The sequence below is a fragment of the Canis lupus genome, chromosome 11, assembly GCF_011100685.1.
Source record: "Canis lupus familiaris isolate Mischka breed German Shepherd chromosome 11, alternate assembly UU_Cfam_GSD_1.0, whole genome shotgun sequence".
Lineage (NCBI taxonomy): Eukaryota > Metazoa > Chordata > Mammalia > Carnivora > Canidae > Canis > Canis lupus.
This window is the reverse complement of record NC_049232.1, coordinates 7924781-7948715: the sequence shown is the minus strand read 5'-3', so window position 1 is coordinate 7948715 and position 23935 is coordinate 7924781. Positions and strand designations below refer to the sequence as shown.

The 23935-nt window shown below is 37.1% G+C and overlaps 1 long non-coding RNA gene across 1 annotated transcript; it reads left to right on the top strand.

Annotated features, from left to right (window-relative positions):
• Positions 1-6192: 6192 nt before the first annotated feature.
• On the top strand, positions 6193-23637 carry LOC106559451. The gene is made up of 3 exons (XR_005366344.1): positions 6193-6296; positions 9007-9184; positions 23437-23637. It is a non-coding gene; the product is annotated as an uncharacterized LOC106559451 (long non-coding RNA).
• Positions 23638-23935: the final 298 nt, after the last annotated feature.

The following is a 23935-nucleotide window of genomic DNA, read 5'->3' as shown; positions in this document are numbered from 1 at the left end:
AGGTAGTTTAAATAATAAATGATGACATTAATAGGCATTTTTACTTTAAAGTTTCTGTTCGGTATTGTGTTGAATATTCAATCAGTATTCATAGAGCAACTGATTGTAGCTTGGGCGTGGGTTACTTTCATATCTCCCAATAGAAGTACAGCAGCCAATAGGTTTGCTTTGTGATGGTTCATTGCTGTACAGATACTAATGGGTAAAAGGTGGTTCATATGATGCCTACAGCTATCTTCTTATAGAGAAGACAACCTCTCAGTTGTCAATTTTTCACTGGGAGGAAGACACAGAAGAAGAATAGGTATTGAGTCTAGAAGACATAGGAGAAGGAGAAGAAGTGTTGAGTGTAGAAGGTATGTAGTAGAGGATGTAAAGCTACTGAGTATCTCAGTCCCGATTATCTGGAGAAGTTGGTCTTACGGACGTTGGTTTGGGACATTAATTAAAAACCCCCTTCTACGTTTGTCAGGTCATTACATAATTGGCTGTCTTCAGAAAATGACTTCTGGTAATTTTCAGAATTTTGCACTGGTTAAAAGACTTTACCTCCCCTGTACCGAGCCTCTGAGAAAGAACAAATTAGGGAATACAAAATACTCATCTAATAGGCTATGCTTCATTGTTATCAATGGACTGTAATTGCAAAAAGCACATTCATTTATGAATAAACTTTCACGCCTATCTCCAAAATAAATCATTAGCTCATGCATCATTGCCAATCCCTTTTTGTAATTTCTGAGCAGGTATTTGAAATTATAGGGAAACAAATCCTATGGAACATTTGACGGGCATTTTAATGAAATGGCATCCCTGAGTCTGAGAAGTACAACAGATTTTCTTTCCTTGGAGGAAGATAGCACCCAAAATACTTTATGACTGGGTCTGAGACACTGTATCTTCCAGCACCATGACCACTGCTCCAGTATTGCTGCACCTAGGGGTCATGATTTCTCTGGGTCTGTGACTGAGGCTGTGCATGCCTGGAGGGCATTAACTCATGCACTCCTCACAGTAACACTATGAGAGAAGTCCCATTTTTGTCCCCATTTTACACAGGAGAGAATGCTATAGGAGCCAAAGTAACTCAAAATCAAATTTGTTATCTATATTTAGCAACCAAATGGTTCCATAAACAACTCCATAAAATGAAAAATGACCTCCTCCCAGATTTATGTTATTTTCTCACCTGTGTGTTATTCTGGTTCAATTTACTTTTATTTTAACTTAATCCCCTTTTCTTTAAAAAAAAAAAAAAACTTTAAACCATTTCACATCTTATTTATGAGGTAGGAAATATTTACAGTTTTCTCCATTGGCTTTGTGATGTAGTAGCCTGCTGGGCTTTCTTCTTTTTCCTAACTTTTAATGACTTTAGATGTTCTGCAGACCCATCTTCTAACTATCCATTGAATACAGATTTTTACATGGCTGTAGATGATCTCCACTTCCTGCCCTCTATGCAATTTTGTCCATTCCTTAAATTTCTACCAGTACACAACTGGTTCATGCTTTATTATCTTATGAGGTACAAAGCTAATATGTTTATCCATCTTTTAGAAATCTCATGATGGACCCTCACCAATTTACTCATTATTTCTATCCTGTCCACCAGTGCAATAAAACAAAATGACGGTCACCTTTCAGTAAATGATGCCACCATTCAGCTAGTTTGTCAGCCAGTTAGAAGTCACCCTGATGCTTATCTATCCTTCACTGTACTTTCTGTATCCATCTCTGGAACATTCTCAGATCCATCTACTTTTCTTGGCCCATCGCCAACATTCCAGTTCAAGGTATATAGCACACTTTTCTTACACTTCTGAAATAACCTCCTAACTAGTTGACTTACAAACATATGCTCTGACACTGAACTCCAGTACACTGAAGTCAAAGTGATCTTTTCGGTGCTAGGAATCTTCTCAGTGGCTTCTGGTACTGTCAATGATAAGGAGAGAAGGTTCCTTAAAATGGCCCACAAGGTCCAGCATTGTCTGGGTCCTAATAGTCACTGTGAACTTTATTTCCTTGTAGTTATTCTGATTCTGACTGCCACAGGACATTTCCATATGCTCGTCCCTCTGCTTGGAACACTTCCCTCAGCCCCCTCTTTGACTAACGTAAGTCTGTCTCATCCTTCATGTTTCTCCTGCCTGGATCAATTTCCCAGTTATAGGCTACCACTGTATTATGGACCTTTAAGTTAGAACTTTTTTTAATAGTAGCAAATTTGATATATACTTATGTTTAATTTACTCTTGTACTAGATAGATGAGAAGTTATTATACATTACATACATTTTTCCTGGATTTATAAGTAATTTGACAGCAATTGGTTATATAAATTTATATTAATCTGTAGCAGGATACGAATTATATATTTAAATAAAGTTACACCTGATTGCTTTTGAAATGAGATAGAGGTAAAAAAATCAAGTAAATAGATCCTTGTAGAGTATGCTATATACGATAAACAATATTTCTCATTTGGAGAGCTCCTGTTTCTTTTTCATTTTGGAAAATGATACCCAAAGATGACATCTGACTACAGTTAAGAGATTTGGAGAAGGAGTATATGCTATATCTTTGCTGTTCAATATAACCAATAGTCACATATGGTTATTTATATATAAATTTAAATTTATTGAAACTAAATAATTTAAACATACAGTTTCTTGGTTACTGTAGCCATAGTTCAAGGACATAACAGCCAAAACTAATTAGACAGCATAGATACAAAATATCATTATCATCCCAGAAAACAATCACACACATAGCATTGCCCTAGACAGCTTCTACTCAGGATGGAAATGTTAAATGAAATTAGAAAAAAAAAATAACTGAAGGATTTCTGAGGTAAAATTAGTTGCTTTCAAAGCAAGAGCTCTTAGAGAAGTTCGAAATAAATTTTAATGAATTTCCCTTAAGCAGTTTGTGCTGGCTTGTAAAATACAGTTGTATCTTTCTGAAAGCCCCTTTCTCCTCAGAGAATTCTATTTATAGATATGTGAAATTTTCCTGATGTTTTCTACAAGGTAAATCGAATAATAAATTCAAAACTTGCCATTAAAATGAAGAATGCAGTTATAATAAAATTGGACTTAAAAATGCTAGGTTCAAAGATTTATCTATAAAGTATGTTCTTATTTAGAATTTAGGAATTTCTATTAAAAATGTGTTACACAGATAAGACCTCTATCCCTTTCATCCCTGTTTATTTTTATAATGGACTCCTTTCACATCTTTTCTTGTTACTAGATGGGATATTTGAAGGCAAAGTCAGAAAGTACATTTTAATTTCCCACAGAATAAAGTTGAAACTCCACATGAAAACTTTTAATGATATTAAATCCTTCATTTGACATATTTTCACAGATCCTATCCTTTATGCTAAATTTTGTGCTAGATCCTGATGGGAAGGAGGAGGAAGCAGTAGCCAGAAGAAGGAGGGCACTGCCCAAGACAGAGTGTTAGAGTAGAGGTAATAATTTGAGTCGAGGATGGAGAGAAGAAATGCATGTAGAACTTCACAGGATTCAGTCTGGTTGAATTATGACATAGTTAGCCCTAGGTGCATTTTATGGGTGGAGAAATAGATGCAGAGTAGAAACAGGCTCATGCTGTTGTGGAGAGTTACTATCAGAGAACAAAGAAGCAGAAACAAAAATCCTGGAGTGTATACCTGGATGGATATACTCCATCCCATTGAAACTTCATTTCCCTAATAGGAAGCATCTAGACTCATCAACACTACCTCGGAGGCTTGGAAAATAGAGTTCTTTGGTATGTCAGATCAGTGACTCAGATTTAAATGTATGACAGTTGGGTTGAAAAGAGGTGGGGCACTGAATTTGAAATCAATGCAACTGTGCCCAAATTTTGGCTCTGTCTCTAGTTAGCTGTATAACCTCAGACCAGTCTTATCTCTGGGTCTAAGTGTTTTAATCTGTAAAATAGTCCTAAAATGACAATATCCAGCTCATACAGAGGCTAAATATGAGCTGGGTTTTCAGAGGTTACATATAATCTAGTGTTTCATGATACTCCCTAGGGGGCAAAAGCGGATATATCCTAAGAGATGAAACCGCCTATGATAGATGAAGAATCATGAAGGAGTATTTGGGGATAGATGGGAAGGTTAGTGTGGCTGGACAATAGGAATTGACTATACAGGTGTCTACGAGGCCAGTGGGAACTGGGGAGAGTGGCGAGAGATGAAGCTGAAGAAATATTTTGGGTCACTGAACATCAGAGATGGAGACTTGATATGATCTCTATGTTGTCAATGCCTGGCAGCAAGCCCACACACTTACATCTGTGCTTTTGAAATAAATAGATGGCTGGTTGGCTAGATGAGTGAATGAGTGGATAGATGGATATTGAATACATTTAGCCTGAAGTAAGAACATTATGTATACAGCTCCTAGTTCTTGGGCTAGTAGACCCTAGAAGTGTTTTAAAGTAGGAAAAACATGTGATCAAACTTGTATTTTCAGAATATAGATGTCTATGTAATAGGGAACTGGCTGGAACAAGGAGAAAACACAGGCAGGACCATGATAGGAGGGTTTTTAAAAATATACTCTGGACAAGAGATGTTGAGTCCTGTAAGTGGGAAAGTAGAAAAGAAATGGAATTTAAGACCATTTTAGGCAGAGGAATAAAATGAATAAAGATGTTTTTATGGGGCAGGAGACAAAGATGTGTGAGCCATATGAAAATTTGAATATTTCTCTTCATCTGGAAAAATAATGAGAATTTGTCTAAATCATTTCTGAATCTATTCTGATGTTAAAATATATGACCTGATGTTATCACTGCAGTGACTTTTTTTCAGGTAATTCTCTAATGATCTGTCCTTTTCCACTAACACTATGTTCTGTCAATTCTCTTAATCCTCATTGGGTTGTAATTGACTCTTCACTTGCCTGTAACCCTTGCTAAGCTGCTTACTCTTTAAAGGCATCCACTATATATTCTTCATCCTTTTATCCCCAGCATCTAAAATAGTGCCTAGCATACAGTAGTTGCTCAAAAATATTTCTGAAGTAATGCATGAATAAACGAATGAGTGTACTTCTAACTAGGGGAAACTTTGGGATCCTGTGGCTCTGTCAGAAATTAGTAGCTGTGACCCAAAGTATGACCTCCTTGAGTTTGGTCTCCACTCTGGCATCCTCTCAATTTTGTCCTGTGCCAGATTACTAAGACCCTTTGGAATGACTGGAATCTTCTGGCACTGACTTTCTTCCTTGGATATTTTCTTTTCCTCCAAAAAAAGTGAGAAAAAGGAATTTGCTAGGCTCATTCCTTCTCTGTATCATCCCTTTCTAGGGTAGACAGGGGCTCTTCCTGAGATCTGGAAACTGTAAGGATGCCCCAAGTTCTGGATACACGTCAACTCTTAATCTTAGCAAAAATGTTAGAGAACGTCACATATGGAAAACAAAGCGAACAAGGGGATCCCTGGGTGGCTCAGTGGTTTAGTGCCTGTCTTTGGCTCAGGGTGTGATCCTGGAGTCCTGCATCCGGCTCCCTGCATGGAGCCTGCTTGTCCCTCTGCCTGTGTCTCCGCCTCTCTCTCTTTCTCTCTCTCTCTCTCATTCTCTCTGTCTCTCATGAATAAATAAATAAATAAAATCTTAAAAAAAAGAAAACAAAGCAAACAAAAAGCAAAGCCTAATGAACTTGGTGCTTTGTAGGTTATACTTAAGGAATACTTTCCTGAGATGATGTTCTTGGGTGATACATCAGGAAATACACAGTGGCATTTGTAGTACCAATTCATCTCTATTGCAATAATTGAATTGGAGGTTAATGAATACTATATTGTAAACATCATGTGGTGCTTTACATCTTTTTAATAGCCAAGTTCCCTGGTTTCAAATAAATGAAGTACATTGCTCTGAATATTGAAATAAAAATATTTTAAGATAGATTCTCTACTTCATACTTTGATGAATTATTTCACACCAGGGATCCATAAAATAAGTACCTTTAAGAAACAGCAGTTTTGCTTTAATGGAATTCTATATTATTTTTTGATCGCATAAAAACTTATTTCTTTCCAGATTTACATTTAAGATTTATCTATTTGAGTTTGTCCATTTATTTAAATTCTCTGATACTGCTGTGAATATGACATTTATTAATATTTCACATTATTTTTGTTTGTTTTCTTTGTTTTGATTTCAGAGATGATGTGTCTAAAATGAGGACCTAGGCTGGATGCTTTAGTATTACCAGTGATGATACTTAGTATCCCAGCAAAACAGCTCTCAGACTCTGAGGATTAAGGTACAAAATGAACATAAGATATGTGAAGCTAGGGACAAGGGCAAGGGGCAAGATTAGATTATTTAAAAGATAAGCACTCTCTAGCCCAGAAATGAGATTCAGTAATAGAGTTTGCCTCTGTTCTAATGAGTGACCACATTACCAACCAAAGAAGGAATTTTTTTTTTCCAAAGAAAGAATTAATGCACAAAGAGGGAACACTCATTTGCAGTATAAGAAACATGACTGTAAAGATGAAGGTGTTGACTTGCTCTTTCAGTGACATGCACAAGACTCACTGGCAAGCTGCCTCAACTTGCACGCTCTGATGGCAGAGATGCCTGATGTAAGCATAACACATTCAAAGTCATAACCTGATGCCATGGGCATTTATTTTAATAAATAATGCTGTGAATTTTCACTCTTTTGATTCAGTGTGTACAGAGCAACATTGTCTTAAAATTTTGTTATCTAGGGGCACCTGGGTGGCTCAGTCAGTTAAGTGTCTCCCTTTGGCTCAGGTCAGGATTCCGAGATCCTGAGATGGAGCCCTACATTGGGCTCCTTGCTTAGCAGGAAGCCTCCCTTTCTCTCGCCTGCCACTACTCCTTCTTGTGCTCTTTCTCTCCCTGTCAAATAAATAAATAAAATCTTTAAAAAATTAGTTATTGGGACCCCTGGGTGGCTCAGTGGTTGAGCATCTGCCTTTGGCTCAGGTCGTGTTCCTGGAGTACAGGGATCAAGTCCTGCATCAGGGTCCCCTCAGAGCTTGCCTCTCCCTCTGCCTGTGTCTCTGCCTCTCTCTCTCTGTGTCTCTCATGAATAAATAAATAAAATCTAAAAAAATTTTTAAAAAATTTTTAAAAATTAAAATTTTAAAAATATCTATTGGTGAATGATAAACTACCTTGAAACTTAGTAGGTTAGAATAATAACTAATTCTCATGGTTTTACTAGTTGACTAGGAATAGCAGGGAAGTTTTTACTCAAAGTTTCTCATGGTAGTTGGGATTGGGGACATCTGAAGGCTCACCAGGACCAGATGTCCATGATAGTCTCTTCATTCACACATCTGTGTAACACTTCATTTGGGGAACTGGCTGACATCTCTTTCTCCTTCTGACTTTGCCACATGTCTTCCTTGCCTTTGCTCACAGCATGGTAGACTGCTTACATAAACTCTTGACTTCCCAGAGACAGAATTTCCATAGATCTAGGCAGAAGCTGTAAGACTTTTCATGCCTTAACGGTGGTGGTCACATGGCCTCACTTCTCACCTGTTCTGTGAGAGAGAAGTTGAAGGGCCAAGCCAACAAGCCCATTGGAAGCCATCTTTGGAGATTAGATACAACAGAGGGCTAAAAGCCAGAGCAATTTCTTAAGATACTTAGCCTAGAAATGACACCCACCTTTTATTTATCTTCATATTAATTTTAAAAAAGTACAGAGACATGTACAAAAACAAAACAAAACAAAAACATTTTAGAATGGTGTTGAGTGAAAAGTAAATCTTACCACTGCTAGCTTTCCTAATTTCATCTCCACATCACTCATAAGCATCTTTGCTTGCATTTTTTCATCATAGTTACAAAATAAAACAATGTATTTACAGTTCTTTTGCTTGATTTATCACTTTAGAAAATAAATTCAAACTCCTATCTTCAGAAATGGATAAATTGGTATCCTTTATGCATTTTTATCTTTCCACACAGTTCTATTTTGTTTATTGTCCTCTTCATCATTTTTAACAATATATTTGGCTGTCTGTTCCATGCTTAATTAAAAGTATGGGTATTTCTTGGTTCACCATTATTAAAATAAAGGAAATTATTATACTTTATCATTTCTAACTTTATGCTTTATAGTAATTACTTTTTACATTTCAAGTTGGGTAATATTTAAAATATGTCTATAAATATAATTAAATCTTCAGTTTTCAGTATATATATTGATTTTAAAATTCATGAGGGAAGGTGTATAAACTTTTTTAACATATTATAATCTGTAAGCGTTAGCCTTCAGAGCCATATGGTGTAATTGATCATGTATGAAAAAAAAGTAATCATGTGTCATTAAACCTGTGCCACCTGAGAATATTTCAATGTCAAGATCAAACAAATGTCTTTTCTTTAAACACATTTTTTTCAAAATTATAATCTGTTTATTATTTGGACTACTTGTTTCTTGTATTTTTACTGTTTTTTAAAAATATTTATTTGAAAGAGATAGCAGAAGCAAGAGACAGAGAATCTCAAGCAGACTCTGTGCTGAGCTCAGAGCCCAATATGGCGTTCAATCTCATGACCCAAAGATCATGACCTGAGCCAAAATCAAGAGTCAGATGTTTAAATGACTATGCCACCCAGGAACCCTTCATATTTTTAGTATTTTATAATGCTTTTCTTTTTTACTCTTTTTGCTGTTATGTAGCTCTTTAAACCTCTTATTGATGGTATTAGTTGAATTAAGTTAAACATCCATTTCTTGGTGAAAAAACTACTTCTGAAGCTCTTTGAGTTCTTGCAGTAGGTAACCTCTAAGATGGCCTCTAATTATCTTTATCCCCTGGCATTACTTCTTATGTAATTCTTTTTTTTTTATGTAATTCTTTCTTATGTGTGGGTTGCACTTGTTTGCTTCTGATGGATAAATTATGGCTTACGTGATAGGATGTCATTTCCAGGTTTAGGTCATAAAAATTTTAACTTCTATTTTGGGTATTCACTCTTAGGTTGCTTACCTTAGAAAAAATCACCTGCCATTCATGAGGGAGTCCTCTAGAGAGGCAAGCCAGTAGCTGTGTAAGCAAGAAGGTCTCCCAGTTGTGCCTTCAGATGAAACTGCAGTCAGAACCAGCAGTGACCCTGAGTGAATGACCTCATGAGTGACCCTGAGCCTTGAATCCTCAGGTAAACTGCATCCAGACTCCACTCACAGAATTAATATATATATTTGTTATTTTAAATTACTAAGTTTGTGGAATAATTTTTTAAACATAGAATTAGGTCATTCAAACAGACATTGTTACATAAGAACACTGGTCCTTTGACTAGGGAAACCAGAGGGGTAGCACTCACTTAAAACCTATTAATTATAACTTAGTTCTACTTATGAGGGTTTAACATTACCCTTTCACATGTATTCGTTTGTTTGGTTAATCCAAGCAGGTGTTATTGCCATTCTTTTATGAAAAGAGATATTTGATCCCCTATGTAGCACTAAGTGATTTATTATTAAGGGATTCTCAGACTGAAATGTCCCTAAAACATGGATTGTTTTACTCCTAATCTATTTGGTAAAAACAGTGCCTGGTATAATGTTTTATGACACTTTGAAAACATTTGATAAATGTATCAAAATTAGTAAAATGAAGTGCTGCTGTTTAGCATCAGCCACACAAAACAAAAATCCACCAGATATTTGTGCCTGGAAGTGAGGTGCTACTAAGACAAAAACTTGAAATGTAGAAGTGTTTTCAAAACAGGAACAGGCAGTAGGCTTTGAGGAGAGTGTTAGTGAAGATATAAAATGATTTAAAGAAGTTTTATTTGTTTTGAAGATTTTATTTATTTCTTCATGAGAGACACAGAGAGGCAGAGACATAGGCAGAGGGGGATCAGGCTCCCTCCGGGGAGCCCAATGCGGAACTCAATCCCAGGACCCCAGGATCACAACCTGAGCCAAAGGCAGATGCTCAACCACTGAGCCACTCTGGTGTCCCTAAAGAAGTTTAAAATAGAAGACCCATGTTTTCTGCTGTTCTTGGGGGCTTGCAGGAGGTGATATATGGTCTTGGAAAATGGAGGAAAGGGTTACTGGTTATGTAGTGACAAAAACTTAGCAACACTGTTGTCTGCAGTAACATGGAAAGGAGAAAATGTGGCTGATGTACCGAATGATCTAGCAAAGATGATTTCCAAGCAAAATGGTAAAGGTGATGTCTGATTTCTTATTGATGTTTTTGGTAAAATCCAAGCGGCAAGAAGTAAATTAAGGAAAGGATGTAAGGAGTCTGAAAATGATGTTTTGAAATTTTTTCACTCTTATATATAGATGACTAATAATGCTTAATTAAGAAATGGTTTCCAAGCAAATATCAAATCCAGGGCATAGCCAGAAAAGCCTATTCCGAAGATTTAGTTGGTTAAGTGTCTGCCTTTGGCTCAGATCATGATCCTGGGGTCCTGGGACTGAGCCCTGCCTGCATCAGGCTCCCTGCCCAGCTGGGAGCCTGCTTCTCTCTCTCCTGCTTCCTCTGCTTACGCTTTTTCTCAAATAAATAACATCTTAAAAAAAAAAAAAAAGCAAAGATGATGTTAATGGTACAACTGTAAAATAATTTTTTTTAATCTTCAAAAGATCTAAGTTGGCATGTCAGTATATTATATAGGCAAAAGGCACTTGAAGGAGAATAAGGGTTTTCTCTACAGATCTTCTCAAACAACAGAAATTTTATGACAGGCTTCTCTCAAAGCGATTTTTGAGTGTGGTTTCTAATAGCATGCAGCCCACCAGAATTCCAAAAAGGCCCTACTCTTCTTTAAGAAATGCTACAGAAATGCCCACCAGCTTGGATTGAGGGGAACATAATGTTAAGAATGAGGAAAGATCCTTAGAATCCAGAATTCCACTGGCAAGAGGTAGGCTGAGAAAGTTCGTTAGTCACCAGCATATGATACTTTTCATGAAAAAGTAAAGATGACACAGGGACAGAAATGAGAATGCAGTAGGTAGAACCAAGAGTTATGGAAAATGATTTCTAGATATTAAGACCTAATCAGGGGACTTCCAACATTTGCCAGGCTGAATTTCAGAATCTCTATGGAGTTATAACATCCTTCTACCTTCCATATTCCTGTTCTTTGTACAAGAGTGTCTAGAGCAGTTATCCTCCCCTTGTCTCTGTATTATACATTGGTGTGTGCATAGGAAGACAATTTATCTTTCTAGTTGCACTTTCTACAGATGGATAGAAGCTGTATGTAGGGAATACCATCCAAGGAGCCTCTTCACACATGGAACTGATTTAGATGATGATTCTAAACTTTGAGCTGACACTATAATAGGATGTCACTTCCGAGGTCATAGGATATCTGTGGCTTCCATCTTGAGTGCTTTCTCTTGTTCTTTCATGAATTGCTCACCCAGCCAGTGGCAATTTTGAGGAGTGGCTCTGTGGAGAGGCCCATGAAACAAGGGATTGTGACTTGCCATTAAGATTGTAAATGAACACCCACTTAAGATGGAAGTTAAGCTATTGGCTAGGGCTGCAGTCTTATTTGGAGTCTCAATTTACCAGGTTTAGAGAAAGTATATTTCCATGCTGTGAATATATTCCTGACCCTAAGAAACAATGTAGTATAATACATGTTTGTTTTGGGGAAGTTTCTTATAAATCAATAGACTGCTACGACTGCTAACTGACTAAGGTGTAGATGTCAAAGAAACACTTGTTTCACTTAGGAAAATAAGTCCTCTGTTTTCAGCATATAAATCTCTGGGGAGGAACTTGGCCAAATTGCACACAGAGATCAGGGTTTATCTAGGAGGAAAGGGAATGATATTATATATCTCTTCTCCTTGAGATCTAGAGTTAGAAGACTTTATCTAGATACATTTATATTATCCCCTTCATGGCCCAGTGGCATTATGTACAACAGAGTCCCTAGATGTCCGGATAAGAGTAGAGAGAGTAAAGACCAGTAGAGTGAGCCTGGTACTGGATGAAATGACTGCGAATCAGTGTGTCTGGCTTACTAGAATGCTAAGCACTGAAAAGAGCTCCAAATCACCTCTTGTGGGAAAATATGAGGGGAATAATTTCAACAATAAGCCTACATTGGGCCATTGGGCTGTAATATTTTGCCATTCCTCATAATACCTAGGACAAGGGATTGAATCCTAGTCATGTGTTCTGGAAGCAGCTTTCATAGAGAGCCACACTGTTTGCAACACTGTTTATTAGAGACACATTTCCCAGTGGATAGAGCACAGTCCTGAGGGCATTACATGCCAAATTCTTCCTTCTTCCCTTCCAAATATTTGGATGTCTACAATATTACAGTTTCTGCTTTAAATGCAGAAGTGACAGCAAAGAGCAGAACATATCAAGTCTATATCCTCAGGAGGCTCTTTTACCTGTTCATGGATCTTATGCTCTAGCTTTTGCTATAAGAATCAGCTTGGATACCACAGCCACTCTTGCCTTGTGAGAATGGTGAAAGGAAGAAATCTTAAGACCTTTGATCCTGAGTGTGCTGGTCAGTTTGCCTGAGTTTAATTTCCACTGTATGGGAAGCTGAGCAATTGCTACTTCTCTGGGTGAAATCTTGCTCTGGCGTGGGTACAAAAGCAGAGGAGAAGATTGGGAATAAGCTGCTGATCTTCAGCCATGGTCTGCTAAGACCAGTTTCCACTCAGCAGCCAATGGCCACTCTCATAGTCAAGGTACTGAGACAGGACTCAGTTGGGTTGTACTCTCTGCTCAGGACTCTCCTAAGCACATAGAAATTCTTTGACAGAGAGAGCTTGGGAGATGGAAGCTTGGGAGGAGGGCTCTCTTTTTGCTTACGTTTCTGTCTGGTGAGCTTCTGCATTTCACACTGCAAACTGAAAGTTATACATAAAAGTTAGTAGGCATATTAAATTCTGATTCTGAAGCTAGATCAATTTATTAAAATGCCCTCAATAAACATACTCCTGATTAAATTAAAACTTGCTTTAATAAGCCTAAGTGAAACATTCTTTGTAAGTAAACATTTATTTTACAAGTACGTTCACACACATTCACACACACACAATGAACTTGTTCAGTGACGGTGAGGTTAAAAAAGACTATTTGCAGTGACAGAGAATAATATTTTTAAAAATGTATAAAAGCAGATTCATAACCTTTTGAGTCAAATCCATATGGCAAATAATATTACAAGGCAAATATTTTGCAAATGTTTATGCCCTTCTCCCTGCTTGCTGTTGTTTAAGTGCTAGCTAAGATTTAGCAACTGGCAGTAGTTTGTGGAAGTGTTAGCCAAGCAAGCACTTCGCTATTACTGGCCAAAGTAAATGCAGGTTTCATTGTTAGTGGTTCAGACTAACATTTCCATAAAGATATGTTTACCAGAGAGTAAATATCTGCAGTTGGAACCTAAGATGTGCCAGTGGCTGGATAAAATAGATGCCTCTTATTTTTGTCCTTGTGTGAATTACAGCCATATTTTCTTCCTGCATATAAAACCTTGTTATATAGCATGAGTATTTGTTAACAATTCACTTTGCTGTGCATATAATAGATTAAACAGTACCTTGCTCGGTTCAGAGTCTTTATGGTTAGTTGTCCTTAAGGAACTACACCTCAAACATGCCTCACTTTATTTTTTTTTTAATATTTAATTTATTTATTCATGAGAGACACACAGGGAGAGAGAGAGAGAGAGAGAGAGAGGCAGAGACACAGACACAGGCAGAGGAAGAAGCAGGCCCCACGCAGGGAGCCCAATGTGGGATTCAATCCTGGGTCTCCAGGATCACGCCCTGGGCTGAAGGCGGCACCAAACCGCTGAGCCACTGGAACTGCCCAACATGCCTCACTTTAAACATCACCTAGCATGCTAGACAATTTGACTATAATTTCTAGAAATAAGTATTTTTAATTTTCAAAGTTGTCCTGCAAGTTCTGGTAAAATATGCCAATTTTGTACCATTTTATAGTTCATCTAAATCTTGTCCAGAGGAGGAAATAATTCTGTGCTTTCTTTGCTGCCTCCTTTGAAACAAGAACAGGATGATAAGATTTAATAGCCAGTAGCTTTAGTAAATGCAACACTTGAAGTTTTTATGTGTTCTAACATAAGGACTGGGCTCAAGTGATTTCACTTTTCTCCCTCACCAACCAATCAAATTATGGAATATTTTAAATATTAGAAAGGAATACTTTATAAAAATATATAACACATTTAAATCTGATAGTTCATTTTCATAATACCTATGTTAGAACAGAAAATAGTTCAGGGTTAATCACATCTCATGAATTTCTACCTATAATAAAAAGAGAAAATAGTATGTTAGGATGGAAAGGCCAATGCTATTTTAAGGCCATGGCAATTTTAGGAAAGGTACATTACTTTGCAGGTTAGATAGTCTTGTTTCATTTCTATAGCAAAGTAGTTAATGAGTTAAAACTGAGTTTAAAAGGAATATTATCAATCTCTTGGCTGATTCACACAATTTCCACATATCTGGATGTGGAGACCTATTTTTTTCTACCTCAAAAGCACTATCTATACTCCAAAGATAGAGAATCTGCAATTTTGTTAATGGATTGTCTAAATTTATAATTATTGAGTCACTTGGCAATGTTTCCTACTTGGGGGGAGTGCCTCTGCCTACCTTTGAGAGAGAGGAGGAGCTTTTCCTTAGACATAAATTTCTCTTAAAGTACGCATTAAGTCAATTGATGTTAATGCCTCTCTTGATCCTAATAAATTATAACCTAAAAGGCTGTAGTCCCTTTCAATGCATTTTAGTCCTTTATTTCTTCCAGTATATTGAGAAATAATTGACATAGATTACTGTGGAAGTTTAAGGCATAGAGACTGATGGTTTGATTTACATATATTGTGAAATCTTCAATTTCTCTTTTACCCCAGATAGTGTAGGCATAGTACATGTAGCTTATGTAATGCTACTGAAACTCAGTGAAGGGTCAGGACTGAGAGGAAGTACTATTGGATTAATGTGTCAGTAATTGCTTATCACCAGCTGACATGAAAAATGGCTGCGCTGACAGTGGGTTCGCAGTTGAGCCTTCCAGCTAAAGAAGCTTTCAGCTAAAAAGTATTAAAGCTGAGATGACACCCGAAAGCCCTCAACTATGTTGGATATGAAATGAACAAGGAATCTACAGATTCTCTATGTGTGGAATGCTTTCTGCTCATGCCTCCTTTATTTTGATGAGTTCAAGCCTTCCCTTCTCTTTGGGAAGGTTTAGGCTAATGATGCTCACCTACTATGCCCAAACAGAATGTGAACACATCCATCTCGCACATGTGAAGTAGCAATAGAAATCTTCTTGTTCTGGTAAACTCAAACTGACAATGAGTATAATCCCCTATAGCAGTACTTCTCCTGGAGGGAAAGCATCACAATAGGTATTTTCTTTCATATACATAGCTAAGACACAGACAAATCTGCATTTGTGTTCAATTTTCCTGATTTCATTTTATCGTGATCATCATCGCACTGAGAACAGTGACATTAATGCAGAAGAGCAGTTTTCCACCAACAAATGCCAGAAAAATTGAACTGAGGAAGTGTTTCTTGTTTGATCACCAACAGAGTGATAATAGGGATGGAGGGGGGAGGAAGGAGGAAAGAGAGAGAGAGAGAAAGAGAAAGAGAGAGAGAGGAAGAAAAAGAAGGAAGGAGGGAAGGGGAAGGAAGAAGGAAAGGGAGGAGGGAAGGAGAGGAGAGGAGGGAAGAGAGGCAAGGAGGGAAGGGAAGGGAATTCTTTCCCTAAAGAGTATGGCTTCATGTTTTTGGTTGAGATATGCCATTTTTGAAGGTCTAACCAAATCATACTTGGGCAGTTAGCCTTCATGTTACCTAAGAAAGAGAAGAAAAAAGATAGGTTACAATGGAAAAGTGTGTTCCACTATGCAAGTAACTTCTATCACAATAAGAAAAGGACAGTGAGTAGGATTATTCAAGTGGCATAGACCAGATCTCTGGCCAAATACTGCACCTTGAAGATGTGTGACCAGGTGTGCTGAGTGTGCACTGCGGCAGGACTCAGAGGTATCATGTCCAGGAGTTGGTGACCGACAGGAGTGCAAGTGAGGCACTGCATTGCAGGACCTCGTTTAATAGAGTGATGCTCACCTGAGGTCAGGATCCTCTTCTTCTAATCTTGCGGAATATCCTAAGCCTGGGCATTTTGTTTGATCTAATAGAAAGGGAAAGGAGCCCAAGTAGTGGCTGACTTAAGGCCTTGTGACAACTTTGGTATGTATGTTGTTACAGCCAGAGTTGTTTTACTTTAGAAAAACAGAGAGCACTCGAATTTCTTACATTTTGGGTATGATGGGTGCAACTAATACCTATTATATCAACAAGCACAATTGGATTAGTTTCCTATATGTGCTTGTGTATATTTTATCTATAATCCTTAAAAAAACATTTTAGGTAAGTTTCCTCTCGATTTTCTTACATGTCTTTAAGTGTCCATTATAACACTCATTATTTCAGTAATATAGTTATTTAATCATGCCTTAGTTCATTTGGTATTTATTATTTGCCCACTGTGTGTCAAGGGCTGCTCTAAGTGTTGGAAAAAAAAAAAAAAAAAAAAAAACCAAACAAGAGAAACAAAGTCTCTGCTGTCTAAAAAAGGAAGACAGTAACCCAGAGGCATCTTGAGGTCAGGGACTATATACTACTCATCCTCTTATTCCCAGGTGTGCAGCGATAGAATAAGGTAACATTTGTTGTGCACTTCCTTTGTGCTTTGGTAAGGATTTCTATATTAGTTGGGATTCAAATTACAAAGAATGCAGCTCTAGCAGGAAGGGGGTGTATTGGAAGATCTGCAAGATAGCCCTGAGAACCTAGAGGCTGGAACTGAGGGGACTCAGTCTCTCTCCAAATATCAATTATATTAGCCTGCTCCACATAGTCTTTCTCTGCTTGGTGGGGCATTTTTACCAACATCTACAGATTTGCTCTCTTCCGTTGCATGATCTGACAGGCAAAGAGGCATTTGCTCCAGTTGTAGTTGTAATAAGCCTGGAACTGTCTTATTTCAACAAATGCTCAACCTTGGAGCATTTACCAGGAGGATGAGGTCACTTTAATTGGTCCAGACTGGATCTAGTGATCACCTTTCTGTTTAGCACACAGGACTGGCTTTCAGTAGGAGGGAGTTTGAAGGAGATATATGCCAGGCAGACTAACACAGCTACCAGACATAATTCTTACAACTCAGGAAAAAAAAATCACATTTCCATATTTTACAAAAAAAAAAAAAAAACACCTTAATTTTGTCTCAAAGACATTAAGTAATTTATCTATATTCACTCGGCTTATGAAGGTGGGATTCAAACCCTGTTCTAACTGCTAGAAATCTGGTGCTCTTTTTGCTATGCCATGTGATCATCATGATGCCTGGAACATGATTGCTCCTAAGAAATATTCACTGAATAAATACATGAGTATCAAACTATATGTAGCTAGGATAATCCAGAAAAAAAAAAGCTATGCAATTTTTACCCAGAATTTAAATTGGAATATATATAAGCCTATGAATTTTTAGATTTGAGATGAGAATACTTAACAAGATTTATGTATAAATATGTATATGAACACACTGTGATATACTTGGGGAACTATGAATACAAAAGTACAAAAATAATTACTTCAGTTCCCATGTAAAAAGTGCTATTTTCAATTTCTTAGAGAAGACTTTTTAAAAAAAAAGAGTTTTGAAGTTGCCAAAATCGCTTTTATTTTGACAGAATGAATCAGCAAAATGTACTCTGCTGGCATATGGAGAATAATTTTCTCACTAAAATGGCTTGTAATGGTTAATTGGGACATTTCCCATTGTCGTCTGGATTGTTTTGCTTCTTAGTTTGAGTCTTATGGGGGTGAAATTTGTACCTTAGTTTTGATTGGCAGTTCTTGCTTGTCAGTGGCCATATGTGAGGATCACCAGACGTTCTAAATATTTTCTGCAGAAGCTCACCTGTGGTGTCTCTGTGTAAGTGCCTACAGACAGGTGTGCTTCTGAGAAACACTTTACCAAAACCCCAACTTCAGATGGTTTAGCCAAGGATAGCCAGGCTTAGAGGAGCGGCAGATAGGCAGGGCATCATGGGAAGGTAGTGACAGGAAGAAAATAGGATCAGGAGTGGACACTCCTTGTGGAATCTCTTCAGGCTCAAACAAAGTTCATTTTTTTTCCTGCCTTCCTTCACTCAGTTCTATCAGATATCAGCACACTTTTTTGGTAAGGGCCTTTTCTATAAAGCCTAAAATATTTTAGTCTTTGTGCACCATGAAGTTGCTGTGGTGGCTACCTCATTCTGCTTTTGTAGTGCAAAGATAGGTAACACGTAAGCAAGGACTATGACCATGTCCTCCCCAAAATTAATGTGCAGAAACTGCTGGGAGACCCTTTTTGGAAAAGGGTGGGCTCTACTTGGCTGATCCTCTTTTGTATGTAGGTTGTTATTACATCCACATCACCTTTATACATCTATTGGACTGTTCACTCTATGCAGTGCTAAGGAAAAGAATGTGATGATGTCATTTGCTTTGGGGGCTGTATATCTAACATAAAAGACTAGGCAAAAGGCCATAATGTTGCATATGGAATGCAAACATAAAGGGTTTTCAGAGTTTATGGGAGAAACCTCATCTCACCTCATCATGTGAGAAAGCAAAGTCTAAACAAAAACTTGAAGAGCAGATTGTAAAACAAGAGCTTAGGAAGTTTTAAATGTATAGGGGATGACAAAGAACACAAGCACAAAGGAACAAAGGTAAGGATCTAAGTGAAAGTCATTAGGATTTGCATCTTAAAGTATAAAGAAGTTTGGGTTCAGACCATGGAGGGCCTTGAGTACTGGATTAATGAGTCTGGGTTTTATTTTTAAACAGTGAGGGGCCATGGGGGCTTGAAAAAAAAGGGAAATGATGTAAGCTTTATAGCAGGAAGCTGAATGTGTAGTATGTAGGTAGTTTGGATTGGAGCACAGAGAGCTTGGAAGGAGATGAGGAAGTAATTAATTGGAATTGTCCAAAGAGATAGAATAGAGAATTGATCAAAGTGTTGGAAAGTAGTATATGGATATACATATATACATAATATGAATATTATAATGTCTTATATTAATGTATAATATATAATATAGTTAAAATGTGTAATATATAAAAGAAAAAACAAAAAGAAACTGACAGGAAAGACACTCAAGAATAAGCCTGATTAAATATCGAAGAAAGAAAGGAGTCAAGCAGTACTTTAGGGGCTGTGCCCGGAAAGTAGGAGAAAAGTGTTCAAATTTAAAGAAATAGAGATGTCAAAAATTGGGTGTGACCAATTTTGAAAAAAATTGTGATTAATGTAGCCTTGAAAGTTTGAGTCCAGTATGAGACACTCTATGCACATAGAAAGCTTCTTATCTTTGAAAGTTGCATAATGGGAATGTATAACTGAAATTGCCTTACTCTTTTATAATAAATTATTAGATCATTGATTTAAATTACACTACCAGTCTTACTGGATCAGCCATCAGTTCCAAAGAGTAGCAAATTCTCTTGTTTATTTTATAAGAGAAAGTACATAGGTGAATGGATGTGATAGGCAGTATCAGAAGTAGAATTAAGGCATGATCTTCATATAATATATTTTATTAACTGTCAGTGATCATTGTTTTAAAGATTAATGGCTATCTCCTGGTTTAAATTACAGTACATCTCATCACTAATAGTGATCAAATGATACAAAATGGTAAAAGCTACATTAGTCTAAATCACATTTAATAAATTAGGGCATATGTTTTGATAAAGAACAAAGAGAAACATAGCTAAATCATGAATTTCATAATTACTGGCTGACATGGGAATAAAATGCTAGGTTGGATTTTTGAACCTATGTTTTTAATTAGAAGTCATTGATAATGCCATTTGATAATCAAATTTAATTCTAAATTGAGATGTGGGAACACTTCTATTTTTCAAGTGACAAAGGACATTGGCTAATGAGGGATAACATAAAAAAATGATATTTAAAATGCTCTAACTGCCTAACAATTTATAGCATTTCAGTAGAATGTTTTCTTTTTCCAAAAAGCTTGGATAGTATCCCAGATATTGTAAAAATTAATTCTAAGATCACTTCTGTGTTGGGAATGAGCACCAGTAGAATCTATATTTTGTCAAGTGAGGCCTTGCTACAGATTATTTGAATAAATAGAGTGTCTGATTTTTCCCCAGAGTCCCCAAAAAGCTTTGGTGCTATTTTTTGTGACTTTAGGTTTGCAGAAGATGCAATACACAGGGGATGGGTAAAGAATTTGACTTTGCATCTGAGGCTTGACATCAATGCATCGGTGAAGATAGAATTTTCTTTTGAATTCAGTATTAGTTCTTAAGAGAATGAAATCAACAAATCAACAGATCTTTTATAAAGGAAAAGGGGCAAGAATAATGTCGTGAAGCTCCCTTCTTCTCAATTAAGGTAAAGAACAGACACCAACTCAGAGTTGTCTTTTTTCATGTGTATACAGATAGAAAATGTGATTCATGAATATTGTTAAGCAGAGTAACTTGAAGGATTTTGGAGAGCTATGTTTTGAAAGTGATGGTCAGGTTCAGAGATAAGACCCTGAAGGTCACATAAAGTAACAAATGGAGTAGAATTTAGTTGCACTGTGTGGTAAGGGTGGAGACTTGTAAATTTCCAGGACAGAGGTAGGAGACTAAATTCTATGCATGTGAAAAACATGTAGAAGTAAAGGAAATCCATGGTCAAGTAAGGACCTCCATCAGAGAGAAAGCAGAATTGTTTAATACACATTTGAATTAAAACACTCCTATGATTCTACAAGTGAAAAGACTATTAAAATCACAAGATGCTTGATGGGTTAGATTTTTTTTTTGTCTAAATAAAGGGGTGTGTTTCTTCTGCAGGTTAGTGTAGAGCCTGGCAGAAGTCACCAAGGACTCATGGGTGAATGGATGATAGACCCAACTTAAAATAAATACTAACTTCTTTGTTCTCTTTGCTCAAAATGAATTCATGAAGAAACTAAAACATCTTCTTAGATTAAAAGCCCAAGTAGGGGATGCTAAACAGAGATGCATACAGTCCTAATTCTCCCAACTGAATGAAATGGTGTCAGTCAACACACAAACCATGATCACTTAGTGCAAGAACTGCGTTTGATATTTTCTGTTATTGAGTTAGTAAAGAGGGGGGTTCACCCTTTACAGATATTTCTGACCCAGTTCCTAATGAAAAAAGAAGTTCCTCCATTTGGGCCAATAGGAGATGGTTTCAGAAATCATCCACTGTAATCCTTCCAAGTTAGGGGAAGCTCCCCGCTTGTCTTCTTACATTCTGTCTTCAAATTCAGAATTCTGAATTTGATTCTTGCTAAGGTCAACCAGATCCTTAAGCCATTCTTGTGTACAACATTATCAGGGAACTTTCCATGGTGCTTAGTAAAATACTTCCTTGGGGTGGAGGAGCGCAAAGATTCAGCCATTTTGGAAACAGTACTTGAATAGTCATCATTCTGAGCTCTAATTATTTGAGCCAGGGATAGAAGTTATGATTTTGGAGTAAGTAGACCTGGGGAAGGAAAAAATTTTCCTTAGTCTAAAAAAATTTTCCTTAGACTAAAAATTTTCTTTAGTCAATCCTGAATGGATTTTGCTTCTGAAACCTAACTGCTAGATTGGATGAGGTGTTCAGATTTAAGGGAACATTCAAAGGTAAAAGGATGGGTTTGTCAAAAAAAGAAACTGATCAAAAATAGATGGATGTATGTCTTTAATGGTGGGGATGGAATGGACTCAAGACAAGAGCATAACAAGGGGAGGAAATTAGTTCCCAATTTATCAGGCTATGGAGATAGGCCTGGAAATTTAGGAATAAGGATGACAAGAGAGACTCTGGAAACAAATCCAGATCTGGGCTGAAAAATTTTCAAGATAAAAAAAAAAATTTGTATCACCTGTATATACTAACTGAAAAGTCCTGTGGGTCTAGTGTCGGTAAGAAAATACTATACATTTCCTTGGAGAGTCATGCACAGTCCCAGGGCAGTCTGCAGGGGGTGTCTTGATGTGATCTAGGCCTACAAACCACCAATTCATATGCTAAGACTTTTTTTTTTAACATTTTATTTATTTATCCATGAGACACACAAACAGAGAGAGAGGCAGAGACATAGGTAGAGAGAAGCAGGCTCCATGCAGGAAGCCTGACATGGGACTCGATCCTAGGTCTCCAGCATCATGCCCTGGGCTGAAGGCAGCGCTAAACCACTGAGCCACCAGGGCTGCCCTATGCTAAGACTTAATCAACCAAATTTCCCAAGTTTACTACAGGGCACAACAAAATTAAAATGACAAAAGGACAGTGATGACATCATAGCCAAATTTGTGCCTGGCAATAGTTGGCCATCTTCACTTTTGCTTTCACTGTTCACTTGTACTTTGTGTTGGTGGTATTATAAAGTTAGCCAGTAACCCTAGCCACAGAGTGATGAGAAAATTCAAGCGATATATTCAAAGTACTGATTCACCAGGGGAGGAGAGCAGAAGACTTGATTATTTCCCATTCTAACCAGAGAAGCAGTCCTTGCTTTCAAGTGCAAGCCATTTTTACTCCTTCCATCCTAGTTTATCAAATATGACAAGTGTGGAATCTGAGCTCAGATGATGTTCAACCTCCTGAAATTTTCCTAGAGAGTAATTTGGGTGAGCATCACATTAAGTACAGCTTCATTAATAACTGTGGCAGCCATTGTGGTCTCTAGGGTAGTTACGCTAAATGTATTTACATACAAAAGTGATTATTCGTTGGTCTCTATGGAGATATGGAAATGTGCATGGCTAATTCCAAATATAAAGACCTGTGCTGGATTGAGATAGTATGATACTGAATTATTTCAGGACTCAGTAAGCAACTTGGAATCTACATTTTAGTGTTGACAAACAGTTACCCCATACTTGATAATACCTTTAGCAAATGTGGACCTAATTACTATACCAGAAAATGCTCTCTTGTAATTTGAGCAGTGGAAAACATCACTTTGACTTTTCCCCAGCTCCCAGCTCATTTTATTTAAGAGAAGGCAACATGAAGAGTTATGTAATTGATTAGGAAAGTGAGTAACTGGCACTTGAATACAAGTGGCCTCTTCCATCAAGAATAGAGTTCATTATTTGCCACTGCTCAATGGATGACATGAAGCCAATAAAGCACTTGGTACAATTTTTCAGTCACTCCTTAACAAGTATATAGTCGCTATATGCTATCCAGTGCCAAAAGATTGTCAGGGTATATGTGCTATTTGGCAATGTATTAGATGTGAAAATATTTTTATTTTTCTAATTCATGCTTCCTCTTTTCTGCTTTTTTTGGTCTTTGTTTCAGAGGTCTGAACTAATGAAGACACCCAAGCCAGTAGCATTTCTAGCACTCCTTGAAAACTGAGACTTCACATGCAAAAAATACTACTCAATTTGGACAAAGTTAAGACATTATTTATGCTCTCCAAAGAGTCAATTTTGGGGTTCATCTCCAGTAATGCCTTTTGGTCTTTGGAATGGTAAATAAATCCACTGCCATCCTGTATCCCTAAGAGTCTCTGGACTTTTATTTCACTTTCTTGGGATCTGTAACATCTTTCTGAATTTTGCTTATCAACAATTGGAAGAAATGTATATCATGGGTTATTTTGTCCAATAACACAGATTTGCTGAGCTTTTATTTATTTATGTTTTTGTAGTGGGTAGGAAATAACTTGTACCACATCAAAAGTGAGTGTAGCTTATATTTAATAACCATCAATTACCAAAGAAAGTTCTGGTAGTTTGCTCAACTTTAGTTTTGTTTTCTTCCTAGCATTTGAGAATTGTTGTATAGAACCAAT